Here is a 13617-nt window from a genome sequence, read left to right as displayed (position 1 = left end):
TTCAATGGATTATTAAGAGTTGATAGGTATTTATATACCTCCATTTTTCCCAAATCAGTGCAACATATTTCAGCAAGCTTTACTTGTTGGACATTTTAGGATTCTGTAATGTCCATGTTATTTAAAGACCACTGTGTGTGTGTAAAAATTTCTTATCTCCATTCTCATTGGGGAGGTCTGTGCGTGGTGGTTGGTGGTAGTGGTGGTTGTTTGCTACTAGTGCTAATAATTCTGTCATGCCTAAATTCATTGCCTTATGGTTCTATTAAGAACAGTGCTGCAGTATTCCATTTCCATCTCTCCCACTGAATTCATTCATGTATACAGAACTTAAGGCACCTTTTTTACCCATGCATTTCCTGTGATTTCTATAACCATTTTATCAGTAGGAGTCAGTTCTTCCTCTTTATTGACAAAATCTTAGTCTTGCTGAAGGCCTCCAATAGTTTTCCTTGAATATCTCTTAACTTTTCAGTTGCCCCATATTTAGTCGCAAAACTCTGCCAGTACTTTGGCTTCCCATTATCCAAGAGTTGTTCCCAATACCTTTAGTCTGGCATACTAGGCAAGCTTTCGCCTAATCTAAATGTAACTGCTTGAATACAGTGTTCTTCCAGACTGACCTATATTCCCTCTGCAATTTTCCTTTTAAGAGCTTGAGGCTTTAGTCTAATCTAGTGGGGAAACTGGAAAACCATGAAGTGAAAAGAACCAAATTACTTCTTGCATATCTGTATTGGATAGTCCAAGCATGTGGCTTTTATTTGCTGTAATGTACTTGCCAACCTTAACTAGTGCGTCTTCAGAAATAATGCATTGGTCAGTGTCACCCCCAAATAAGTTAGAAACCTGACTCCTCTGAGAAGGGAGTTGTTGCTTTGGTCTTAGTAATGCTGATTTTTGTCTATAAATTGTCCCAAAAACATGTAGTTTTAATTGAAATAAGGCAGTCCTTGTCCAACATTGATATGCAATCAAATCATTCACACAAAGCAAGGTCGTTGCTAGTTATGTTACAACATACCCAAATACCGCAGACATTCTAAATTTGAGTCAAAAACTAAATACAAGGCAAAAAAGGAGTGGGGAAAGGGGTTGCTCTTGTCTAGTTTTTTGAGCCATGTAAATCTCGATAACAGCATGGTCCCCACCTTTTATTCTTGTTGTTCTTGTTAAATGGCTAATTTAAAACGTTCAGATTCTGATGCGTATGGGGAATCTCGTGTGTGAGAACACAGCATATTTCCTGTCTACTCTGGCATGTGTGTTTTGCATCTATTGACAAATAACAATATCCTTGTTCTTTTAGTTTCATAAGTGAAAAGGGAAGCTTTTAAATTATCACAAGTGCACAGACTGGTACAAACGCTGTCTTTTATAAGCGTCTGTGAGGGAAGACGTTTATCAAGGAGTGTCATAAGTTCTAAACACTGTTAGAATAGAAATGGGACTATTGATGTTAATCGTGTTTCACTGTTGCAGTCATTACTCTTGGGTTATCCTGCTGGCAGGCTGCCCTCAGTCAGCCAGAATTCCAAAGTCTAGGTCCAGCGTCGGTTGCTGTCGCCTCTTCCCTGACGTCAGTGCGCCAGAGGTATAAAAGGTGCAGCCGACGCCATTTTCTTCAGTTTTTTTTGCCCCAGATGTCAGGTGCCCCCAAATTGGTAGGCTGAAAAATATGCCAATAAAAATGCATGCACAAAAATAACATTTCCTTCATCTACAAGCAAATACACCAAATAGGTTGTATAGGATAGAGAAGTGCAGATAAGTCCCCTCAAAGAAAAGGGGGATGGTGGGTGGGTAATCTGGACTGCAACAGTGAATACACTCTAACATCTACATTTATGGTAGGTACACAACTGTACTATGTTCGTGTTTCACTGTTGCAGTCATTACTCCTGGGTTGAATCCCAAAGCTGAGGTTGGGTGGCTGGGCTAAATAGGATTAGGAGAGGCTATGAGGCCCTGTAGAACTGCAGTGGCAAAGCCTGCTCTGGGCTTAGATTAAAGAGGTAAGTGGTAGTGCTTTGTGAAGGTGTGCACTGAACTCCAGGTTGCAGCCTCTAAGATATCTTTGATTGGTACTCCTCTGAGGAAGGCTGCTGAAGTGGCTGCTGCTCTGGTGGAATGAGGCCTAATGCCATGTTGAGAATAGCAGAAACTGATGCAATGGCCTATCCATTTAGAAATGGTCTGTTTTGAGATGGCCTTTCCTTGTGATACTGCAGCATATGACACTAAAAGTTGCTCAGGCTTTCTGAAAGCTTTAGTTCTGTCCAAGTAGAAGCATAACTGCCTGTGTATGTCCAAAGAATGCAGAATTTTCTCTCCCTTGTTCTGTGGATTTGGATCAAAGGTAGGCAAGTGAATGGTTTGGTTGAGGGCCACACTGGACACCACCTTAGGCATAAATGTAGGGTTTGTCCTCAGAGAAACCCTGTCTGGATGAAAAATGATGAAAGGTTCCACAGCCTTGAGTGCTTGTAACTCCGAGACTCGCCTTGCAGAGATTATTGCTAGGAGCAGAGCTGTTTTCCAGGATAAGAATTTTATATCTGCTGTTGATGCTGGCTTGAAGGAGGCAGTGTGAGTTTTTCCAAAACATAATTGAGGTCCCAGGCCGGAATTGGTGCTCTCCTTGGAGGCCTAAGGTTTTTGGCCCCTCTGAGGTACTGCCTTATTAAAGGATGAGAATGTAATGGGCTGAAATGGCAGAGGCATGAATCTTAATTGATGAGAAAGAAAGGCCTTTGTTCAGCATCTCAGTTAGATGCTGTAAAATGTGAGGGATATTTGGTACACGCGTGTCAATGCCTTGTTCCTGGTTCCAAGCACAGAATCTCTTCCATTTTTCTGCATTACTGGGTCTCCTGGCCTCCAAGATAACATCCATAACAGCTTTTGAAAGAGGAGTGTTCTGAGTGGCTAGATTATCCGCCATGCTGCCAAATTTAAGGTCCTGAGTTGGCTGTGCAGGATCTGATTGTTTTGTTGGGTCAGCAAGTGAGAAGTTTGAGGCAATATCCAAGCTGGACCTTGAGATAAGCTCTTTCGGATTGGGTACCAGTGCTGGCGTGGCCAGTCTGGTGCAATCAGTATCATTTTTGGCTTCTCGTCTGACCTTTAGGAGTACCCTGGGAAGGAGAGGCAGTGGAGGAAAGCCATATACTGCTAGATTTTTCCAGCTGAAGGATAGGGCGTCCACTTTCCATGCTTGTTTGTGATAAATCCTTGTGCAAAATCTCTGCGTTTGGCAGTTGTGAGGGGAGGCAAATAGATCTATGTCTGGGCATCCCCATTTCCTTATGCTGAAGACTTGTGGATCCAGTTTCCATTCGTGGGGATCCATGAGGTTTCTGCTTAGTTCGTCTGCCAGAGTATTTGTTTTTCCATAACAGCTTTTGAAAGAGGAGTGTTCTGAGTGGCTAGATTATCCGCCATGCTGCCAGATTTAAGGTCCTGAGTTGGCTGTGCAGGATCTGATTGTTTTGTTGGGTCAGCAAGTGAGAAGTTTGAGGCAATATCCAAGCTGGACCTTGAGATAAGCTCTTTCGGATTGGGTACCAGTGCTGGCGTGGCCAGTCTGGTGCAATCAGTATCATTTTTGGCTTCTCGTCTGACCTTTAGGAGTACCCTGGGAAGGAGAGGCAGTGGAGGAAAGCCATATACTGCTAGATTTTTCCAGCTAAAGGATAGGGCGTCCACTTTCCATGCTTGCTTGTGATAAATCCTTGTGCAAAATCTCTGCATTTGGCAGTTGTGAGGGGAGGCAAATAGATCTATGTCTAGGCATCCCCATTTCCTTATTATCATGCTGAAGACTTGTGGATCCAGTTTCCATTCGTGGGGATCCATGAGGTTTCTGCTTAGTTCGTCTGCCAGAGTATTTGTTTTTCCTGGCAGGAATTGTGCTTGCAGGTGAACTTGAAAAGCCAATGTTGTGTCCCATAAAGTCATTGCTTGTCTGTAGATGGGGTAGGAATGTGTACCTCCCTGCTTATGTACCACATGACTGTAGTGTTGTCTGTCTTTATCAGTAATGGTCCTGGATGAAGCAGGTCCTTGAAAGTTGTCAGGGCATTTTGAACAGCTAGCATCTCTTTTTGATTGATGTGAAGATGCATCTGGTTTTCAGGCCATGTGCCCTGATTTTCCTGCAATATAGGCCCCCCAGGCATAATCTGATGCATCCGTTGTCAGTGTCTGGCTGTGGGTAAACTGAATGGCAGACCCTTGTTGTGGTGACAGGCTTCTGCCCACCATTGAAACTCCTGTTGCAGGCAGGGAATGAGTGCAATTACTGTCTCCAGGCTGTGGCAATGCTGAGTCCAAACACTTTTTAGATACCATTGTAGTTTCCTCATATGCAGTCTGGCATATGGAATTAGTAGAATGCAGGATGCCATGAAACCCAAGGCCTGCAGGATTTTCCTTGCAGATAAGTGGGTTTTTGTTGCCAATTTCTTGAAGTAAGTATTCAGTTGCTTTTGTTTGTCTGGCGTGACATAAGCCATCTGGGCAGTTGTGTTTAAGCTTGCACCCAGGAATATTATCTCTTGAGAGGGCACTAGTTTTGATTTATTTTCGTTTACTGTGTGCCCTAGGCCAATTAGTAGTCTTTTTAGAAATGCCAGATGCTTTAGAAGAATGTCTTTGTTCTCTGCTTGAATTAGGCAGTTGTCCAAGTAGGGATATATTTGAATTCCTTTTTGTCTGCAAAACGCAATTACTGGTGCCAGGCATTTTGTGAAGACCCTGGGCACAGTAGATGAGCCAAAGGGCAGTGCAGAGAATTGGTAATGCATTGAGCCAGCTATGAATCTGAGGTATCTTCTGCAAGATTGTCTGATTGGGACATGCAGGTATGCCTCTTTTAGGTCCAAAGTTACGAGCCAAGCCTTCTTGCCCAGCATGGACAGTAGCTGCTGTAGAGTCAACATCTTGAATTGTGGAACTTCCAGAAACGTATTTATTATAGACAGGTCCAGTGTTGTCTCCAGGTTTTGTACTTTCTCGATACTAGGAAAGTCTGGAGTAAAATCCTTGCCCCTGCTCTTGTCGTGGTACCTGCTGAATGGCCCTCATGTCCATGAGGGCTGTAATTTGTTTTTGTGCCTCTGCCCATTGATTGTGTGTCAGGTCTGGCATACCTTTTGACCTTGGTAGAGTGTGAAAATGGAACCTGTAGCCTTGGGACACTATGTTCAGGACCCATTTGTCTTTGGTAACCATTTGCCAATTTGATGAAAAAAGTGCTAGTTTTTCCCCTAAGGGGACTGCCAAAAGAAAAGTGCTTGGATCTGGTAGAGGAAAGTCATTTGGGACTGTTTCCTATAAGGCTGTGATTTGTCTTCTCCACTTTTGGAGGGTAGGAGCACCCCATTGTTTAGGCCTGTATGAGCTGTGGGGCTGAGATCTGCCTCTGGGACGCCTGTATCTGCCTCTTTGTGGTCTGCCTGACACTGGAAAGGACCAATTTTTAGAAGGCCAGTTCCTGCTAAACCTGGGTGGCTGTATCTGTAAGAAATCCTTGACTGTCTGCATGGATTTTGATTTATCCTCCATTTTTTTCAACACCTCTTCTGCTTTAGTACCAAACAAAGTATCATGCTGTAATGGTGCATCTAATAATTTTGCTTTAACATGATCAGGCAGATTCTGTTCCTTTACCCAAGCATGCCTTCTAATAACAGAACCTGTAACAGCGGCCCTGCAAGAGGCCTCCAGTGAATCATAACCACATTGCAAAGTATGCTTTCCCACTTGTTCAGCTGCATGCAATAAATCCTGCAATTCCTTGTTCTCTGAACATTCAGTATTTGCCAACAATTTCTGTTTAAGCAGTGACATTAAATATTGCTGATATTTAAGCATATGAAACTGACGATTTAAAGCCCTTACAGCCAGGGTAGTAGAAGTGTAGACCCCCCCCCCCCCAATCTGAGTCCCTATCAGGGGGGACAGGATTTTTTTGCAGTGGAAGCTTTAACCCCTTTGGGACCCTGAGATATGATTTTTGGGTCAGCAGTGGGGTTTTTATACAGGAATTTAAGAGAGTCCGGGACCCTGTAGTATCTGCCTTTTTTAGCAGGTGCAGGGGGTAAAGAGTCAGGGGACAGGCCTGACTCTGAAAATACAGTACAGGTGGAATAGTAAGGGGTCTGTGCTGAGAAAGTAGCAGAAAGTCTCTGAGCCTTTTCTTAGATTCAGAGTAATCTTGGCTCTCCCAGTGGAAATGTTCCCTCATGGTGTGCAGGGTTTCCCCAAAAGAATAATCCTCGGGAGGAGAGGCTGAAGGAAGGGATACTTCAGCATCAGGATCCTCTTAGGGAAGCATGGAGTAATCCTGTTCAGAAAAGGAATCTGAGGAAATAAAAACCTGATCAGAAGAGTCATACTCTGTCTCTTGCCTAGGCCTCTTATCAGGAGGGGGATGGGAGCCCCTGATCAAAGTAATTAGGTCTTCGGCCATTTTGAGCATCTGTTTTTTAGGCATGGAAGTCTGAGTAGGAGAATGCTGTACTTGTTTGTTTGTCTTTAGAGCTGCTTTAGTCTTAGTCTTTGAAGCTGAAGATGCCTTAATATATAGTTGTGTAGGTCTGAAGACACCCTCAGAAGCCGATGCCTGCTCAGCGACTCCAGACCCATCTGAGGGAATGATTTCCGAGTGTCCAATACCTTGAGTTTCCAGAGGCCCAGTCGGCGCCACGTGGGAGTCGGAAGCGGCCTGTGGCTCTTGAGGTAGTGGGCGCCAGGGGCTGCGAAAGCGCCTCACTGAGAACCGGCGACTGGCCTAGTAGATGCCTCGCTGTCGGTTTTGGACCTCGGATGCCTATCCGTATCCTAGTCGTCCTTGCGTTTTTTGTAAACTCCGGTAGTCGGCTGGTCCGACGGCATTATATAGTTAAATACACAAAGTGAATACACTCTAACATCTACATTTATGGTAGGTACACAACTGTACTTTTAAAGTTCTTCTCCTGTTTCAGCATGATCAAACTGATGGCTTACATTCCCATATCTGGAGCATTACCCATAGGCAGTGAGTAATTTGCCAAACGTGTAAAATAACCAATGTAGTCTCCTTCTCTGTACTTAACACCTTCAAGGATCTTGGTCAAGACGCAGCATTTTTAACTGTAGCAGTATTACATTCAAATAGAAGCACAGGACCTCTCCCATGAGAATGGATCTGCTTAACCAAATGAAGGTACTACTTCGTTTGAACTGACCACAGAAAATCTGAAATATTTGTACATCTACTTTGCTCCCTCAGGACAGTTTATGCCTCCTCTGCCACTTTTCATTTCTGCAGTCAAAGATAAGACATAAAAAAAAAATATTCTGCAAGCTCCTTCTGCAGATTGTCGTCTAATGTTTGTAGATTTGTTTTTGTCTTCCTGTTTTGTTTTGTATAACCATCTGAAATTGGGCGTTTACAGCCACTGTTCTTTGCTGGAATCTTCAACGATCTCTTTAAAGATCCTACTTTGAATAAGCAGTTGTACTGATCTGGTGTAGGCCTGAGGCTTTTAGTCACCTACACAACCTACAGAGAATGCACATCGTTCAGTATACTGCAACTTATTCTTGCACCATATTAAATGTTTGTAGATGCTAATGCCATGCAAGTCATCACTTCGTGGAAAACGATATCACGGCAGTTGAGCACATTATGCAGTTACTGAGGTGAAACCATTAAGACAGTGTTTTCATAAATGTTGCAGGTAATTGCATCTATAGTAACAGGAAGTCTGCATTTAGTGACTCGAGAGTTGATACCTGCACTTGCCACTTTCCATGAAGTTAGTCTGTTTAAGTGTGAGCCCTCCTGGGGGGGTGGGGGGGTTCTTGGCCTAAAGGGTTCCTTAATGCTTGCTTTCTATCACTCAGATTTAATAGGTAAAAGTGCTTTATGTAAATGGTGATGGCAGGAAAGCATGTTTGCTCGTTTGATTTGGTTAAACTTGCAAAAATTGGAGGACAGGACTGGCTCTGGCTTTTGGTAAGTGCTGTGTTTCAGCATTAACATTGATTCGTGACTATGCATTTCAACCTGCTAATTTGCATACCTGGGGCATTACTAAGTGCTATTAATTATGTTTTAGAATAAGCCTGCCATCAGGCGTGCTTCATGATTGGAGGGATACACACACGTTAGTAGAGAGGCTTGTACTGCCATGTTAAGGTCTTTTATTCCAGTGTTCATTCTGACATAAATTGGGTTGTTTCAGAGAGGGGTGTGTAATTCTACAGTAGCACTGAAAGATTTTTTTAATGCATTAAAAAAACTGCTAGAAATGTTGATCACGTGTCCAATATAGGCCCTAGACAGTTTACACACTGGGTTATGTAGCTGTATCTAGTCAGTAAAATGTTGGCACCTTGTAGAAAGCCCCCAGATGTGGTCATGAACCAAAGTGGAAACCAGATGATGTAACTGGTTTTGACATAATGAAATTCTGTAATTTGCCTAGTTGTGTAACCACGTCATGTTGGTTGTTTACCATATTTCATGTCCTGTGATTAGAATTTAATGCTGTTCACATTATGACTTGCTGTGATTCTCATTATGCTTTATGAGGACGTGATATAAAAATAGTCTCTTTTAATATCTTAAATGTTTTGATGTATGTTTTATCATGATTAAATACAAAGTAAGCATATATCTTCAATAGTTTTCTAAAGAGCAAAACTGTAGTAAATATGCTCAACTTGCTTCTTTACATAAAATAGCTCAACCAGATATGATTTCATCATGGACTGCTGTGGTGGCTGGTTCTGAAAGAAATGTGGCAGTAATGGACAGTGGATGCAGTGTTTACGGCTAGGTAAGCTCTAAATTTTTTTTCCAATGAAATAGGAGTAGACTGTGTAATCTCCCCTTCCCTCTTTAATTTGGATGCTGTCTGCTTAAGCTTGCTTTGTTTCTATGTGCCTGTTGAGGGAAGAGTTGAGTATTTCATGAATATCCGTCTTGTCAGGTGAGAGTGCAGTAGAGCTTTTGTTTAAATTCAGTAGTTGTAATCTGTCAGAACCTATATTCATGTAGTTGTTTGTTGCAGCATAAGTAGGTTGGAACTTTTATTAGCTCCTTTGAGACCGATGAAACTTATTCCAGGCCTTAATGTGCACTTCAGTGTTATAAGTGCAAAGTAGCAAGTACACTGCAGTAGCTTAGGAAGCAAAGTAACAGCTGCTGCTTCTGAGGTGTCCATGGAGAAGGGTACATTTTTCTTTTAAAATAGAATATCCTGTATTACTCTAAGGTTAGACTGTCCCAGTGATTAATATTGTCACTAACTACCCATCTTATCCTTTTGGATGGATGACCTGAAGCTAACATGAGGGTACAGCCTCTAAAATGTTTTAATTTTGGTTCTTGCATTTTGTACCATTGCTTTCATGTTTGACAAATTGCACTTCTTTAATGCTGCATATGACAGAGCACCATTTCTGTTTATTTGGATATGTCGAGCAACTTGGGGAAGATTGGTAAAATGTTTGAAATGTGATTGAAATTGCTGTTTTAAATGGAAATCTTGTTTTTGCCTTTCTATGTTGGGTAGTTTGCGGGTGTTCAAAAACTGCGCAAGTGCATTTTAAGTAAAGTTTATGTTGGGAGAAAGGTGCTGGGTGCAGTTTGGAAATTTTATGATTTAGCACAAGTATTAACGCAGAAATTGTGGATTGCGTATTTGCTTAAGCATCATGTATTTACCTAGCACATGTTTATATGAAACAGGATAGTGGCTGCAAAATATATTCTAAAATAACATTGCCTGTATGTGATGCCATAAACACCTTTGCAGAGTTGGAAGAGTTGATCCAGTTTTCAGTAGCCATGAGGGAATCTGCATTGCTCCTCACAAATCGGAGAATTGACTGTTGGACAGGCTGTTTTCCAACATCATGGCATAGGCTTTTAAGTCTTCCTGCTGAGCCAGACTGCAAACCAGACTTCACTACTGGCTTTGATGTGGCAGTGACACTGTGCATTTTGCTTAGTTGTATAGCTGCACCATTTTGTTTTTTTTTCATGTCCTGTATGCAATAACTTTTCTGCTATTCACATCTTGACTCACTGTGATTCTGTATTTTTTAATAGGGATACAATATAAAAATATCCTTTTTATATTTTTATAGCATGATTGAACACACACAGTAAGCCGTAATAGTTTTCTGAGAACCAAGCCTTTACTTTGTATAGAAATGTCATGGGTTGCCTTTGGTGGCTGTTTTTGTTAAGAGTTAGCCCCACTGAGTTTAGTATCCTCCTTTCAGGGGAGACCTGACGTGGTACTTATCTATTCCTTCCAAACTGGCAGTGTAATGTAATGTGGATGCCAATAGTTAAAGCTAGGTAAGCCTCCCTTATTCACCTCCTGCCCCCCTCAAATGAGACTGGATGCTGTGTGAAAAGACTGCTTTAAGATTGTTTTGCCCCCATTTACCTGTTGAGGGAATGGTTAATTGTAGATCCATGGAGTATTTCCTGCATGTCTTGTCTCTTTAGCGCCCTCTTCCAGTTTTGTGATTGCCACTCCTAGTGAGATGAGTACATTGAATCTTTGTTTTAAATTAGGTGGTTGTAGTCTGTCAGTAGCGTTTCTTTGTGTACTGTGGCTTCAGTTGTTTGGTGCAGCATAAGTAATTAGAAACTTTTGTAGCCCCTTTGAAGCAGATGCATCTTTTGGACCCTGATTTGTGGTTGTGTCATAGGGATGACACATTGAGTAAATCCTCAACAGCAGGATAAGAACTGCTGTATTGTTCTAGAATAGACTCTCACTGATAGGTAGGTAGTCACAATATCAGTCTGACACCGCTTTGAGATTATGACCAACTCAAATGAAGGTACAGTCCAAAATATGCTCTTTGGAATTCCCGTCCATAAGAGAAGCAATCTCTGCTAACAAACTATCCAATTTCTAGTAATTACCCACGCAGTGCTAACTTTCCCTCCCTGAGGCTTTCTCCCTATCTCTGTTTTCCACACCTATTAAAACTAGACCTATAAAGGAAACATATATCCCTAATTCTGCTCTTATATCCTATTGTAGTTTTAAGCATATTACCTGTTTTAGATCCTCCCGCCCTCCCTACTTTGACCCCTGTTTTTTGTGGTAATGCTTACAAATCCATAATTGTTTTAGCTCAGTCTGTACTCTCTAAATTCCCTCTAAGTGTCTCTGTTCCACCTCTTATACACCCTGCTAACTCCTTCTCCCTCTAGGATAGCTTACCTGACCCTGGGAGTGATCCCAAACGAGCTGACTGACTGTTTTTTTTGTTTGGCTTTCCTTTTCCTTTGCTCTACCCGCTCCGTTCGCCCTGCGAGCTCACTCCGCTCCCCTACCCCCAATTCCCACCCCCCAGTGGTCCTACACTTATAGGTGTATAACCCAACCCACTACTACATCCACCAATAAGAAAGTGAAATTAATTAGATCCACCCTATTAACTCTCTATCTTCAGACCACTCTATTACCTGCTTCTTTGAACACACCTTCACTTACTATGTATAACCCAAACATTTCTAAATATAACATCCTACTCTCCTCCTTCCTACTCCTAAACACTCTTCTCATTTCTACTCCCTCACCTTCTTTGAAAATAGAAAGTTAACTGTATCCCATCTAACACTGAAACAAACTACTACCCACTTTGAATACACCCCACAATCACACAGCAACATAACTTCATCATCTTCAGACCTCAATACCACAGAACAACACATATCAGGTTTCTCCAAATTGTGAAACCTTTTTCAATATCTTCCAAACTTTCCAACATACACATAGTCACCAACAGCTGTTATTCATTTATGGCGACATTCATCCTAATCCAGGTCCAAACCCCTACCACCCTACTTATCCCATCAATAAACCAAGCTACTTATTCAAGTCCTGCCACCAGTCCCAATTCTCTACAGATAGCCCACTTCAATATTCGCAGCCTGAATAATAAAATAACCCAACTGCATGCCCTCCTTGACTTATATTCCTTTGAAATCCTTTGCCTAACTGAAACCTGGCTAAAGACAAACGCCAAGGATAATGACATATTACCACCAGGATATAACATCATTAGACTTGACCGTCATATCAAAAAGGGTGGAGGTGTAGCTGTACTTTACAAAACTGAACTACTGGTTACCCTACTAGATGCCAAACCACCCTCACTAAGTAATAGTGAAATCTTAATCGCCAAACTGCAAATTAATATAAATAAATCCATTTATATCCTTTGGTGTTACATCCCACCAGGTAACAATATTAATACCCTTTAAAACCTTCTGAGCTGGCTCTCATCCTCCTTCCCTCAGAAAACTATACTGCTAGGAGACTTTAATATTGATTGGAATTGTTGTACTTCGCAAATACCCACTTCACACATAAACCTCTATGGCTTTAATCAAACTATTACCGTCCCTACAAGAATAAACAAAACCAGCTCCAAACAGAGCACCCTGGACTGGATTCTAGTTTAATAGCAATCCTTTGACTTCTACCACAGGAACACTACCTGATAATATTAGTGACCATCAAATCACTTTCATCAACAGACTAAAAAGCCCTATCTCCAATAATGTACAACTCAGAACTACCAGGAACAAAACTAATTTCAAGCAAGCCAACTTCCAACTAGAACTCAAAGCTTGCAATTGGTCTCCCCAATACTTACCTCTTGATGAGGCTGTTTTATACTTTAACAACAAATTCCTAACCACCATGCCCCCACAAGATTAATAAAAACCAAAGCTAAGCCTGCTCCTTGGCCATCTAAGGAAACCAAACAAAAAATGCTACTTAGAAATAGGACTTGGGACAAATGGCGATCTACCAAAAACCCAGCTGACCACCAGATCTTTAAACAACTTAGAAACGAAACAAAGAAACTAATATTCCAAGATAAAAAAATTACTACTGGAAATTCCAACACACACAATGTCAAAACCCTCAGAAATTCTGGGCCGGTATCAACAAACTACTACACCCAGGCAATTCCAAAACACCTACTCCTTCTAACCTCACTCAGACTACACCCATTCAAATTGCTGACACTTTCAACTCATTTTTCTCAGACACTGTTACTACCCTAGCATCAACCTTATCTCCTCAGTCCACTCAAGTACCTCACTGCCTAAACAATAATCCCCCCTCTTTCAAACTGCAACCTGTCTCGACAGATCTCATCTATACCTTACTTACAAAACTTAAACCTTGTACCCCCTCAGCTGACCTCATCCCAGCTGAGTACCTACAAATAGCAGCCAAACCACTTACCTTTCCTGTCTCCATTTTAATTAATCGAACCATAACTGAAGGCACTATCCCAACCCTCTGGAAGGTCTCTCATATCATTCCACTACATAAGGGTGGTAACTCAAACGAGCTCTCGAACTTCCGTCCCATAGCTTTATTTTCTCCTCCACTATAGCTAAAATCATGGAAAGATGTGTTCATAGGCAATTACTTGACCATCTCCTCCAAAACAATCTCCTAGCAGATTGCCAACACGGTTTTAGACCTCATCACAGCACCACCACTGCTCTCGTCATTCACTGACCATATTAATAAAAATCGGAATAACAGCGTGCTGTCCTCAGCT

At 41.8% G+C, this 13617-nt stretch overlaps 1 long non-coding RNA gene across 1 annotated transcript in view; it reads left to right on the top strand.

Moving 5' to 3' along the window:
* Positions 1-13617, top strand: part of LOC122793387 — a 100190-nt gene that overhangs the window by 62152 nt on the left and 24421 nt on the right. Inside the window, exon 2 of the long non-coding RNA XR_006363474.1 lies at positions 8740-8834. This is a non-coding gene — a long non-coding RNA (uncharacterized LOC122793387). The remainder of the gene's footprint in view (positions 1-8739; positions 8835-13617) is intronic.

Source organism: Protopterus annectens, chromosome 2.part0, assembly GCF_019279795.1.
Source record: "Protopterus annectens isolate FY-2018-M chromosome 2.part0, PAN1.0, whole genome shotgun sequence".
Lineage (NCBI taxonomy): Eukaryota > Metazoa > Chordata > Ceratodontiformes > Protopteridae > Protopterus > Protopterus annectens.
Note: the sequence above shows the minus strand (reverse complement) of the source record. Positions and strands in the feature narration are given on the sequence as shown.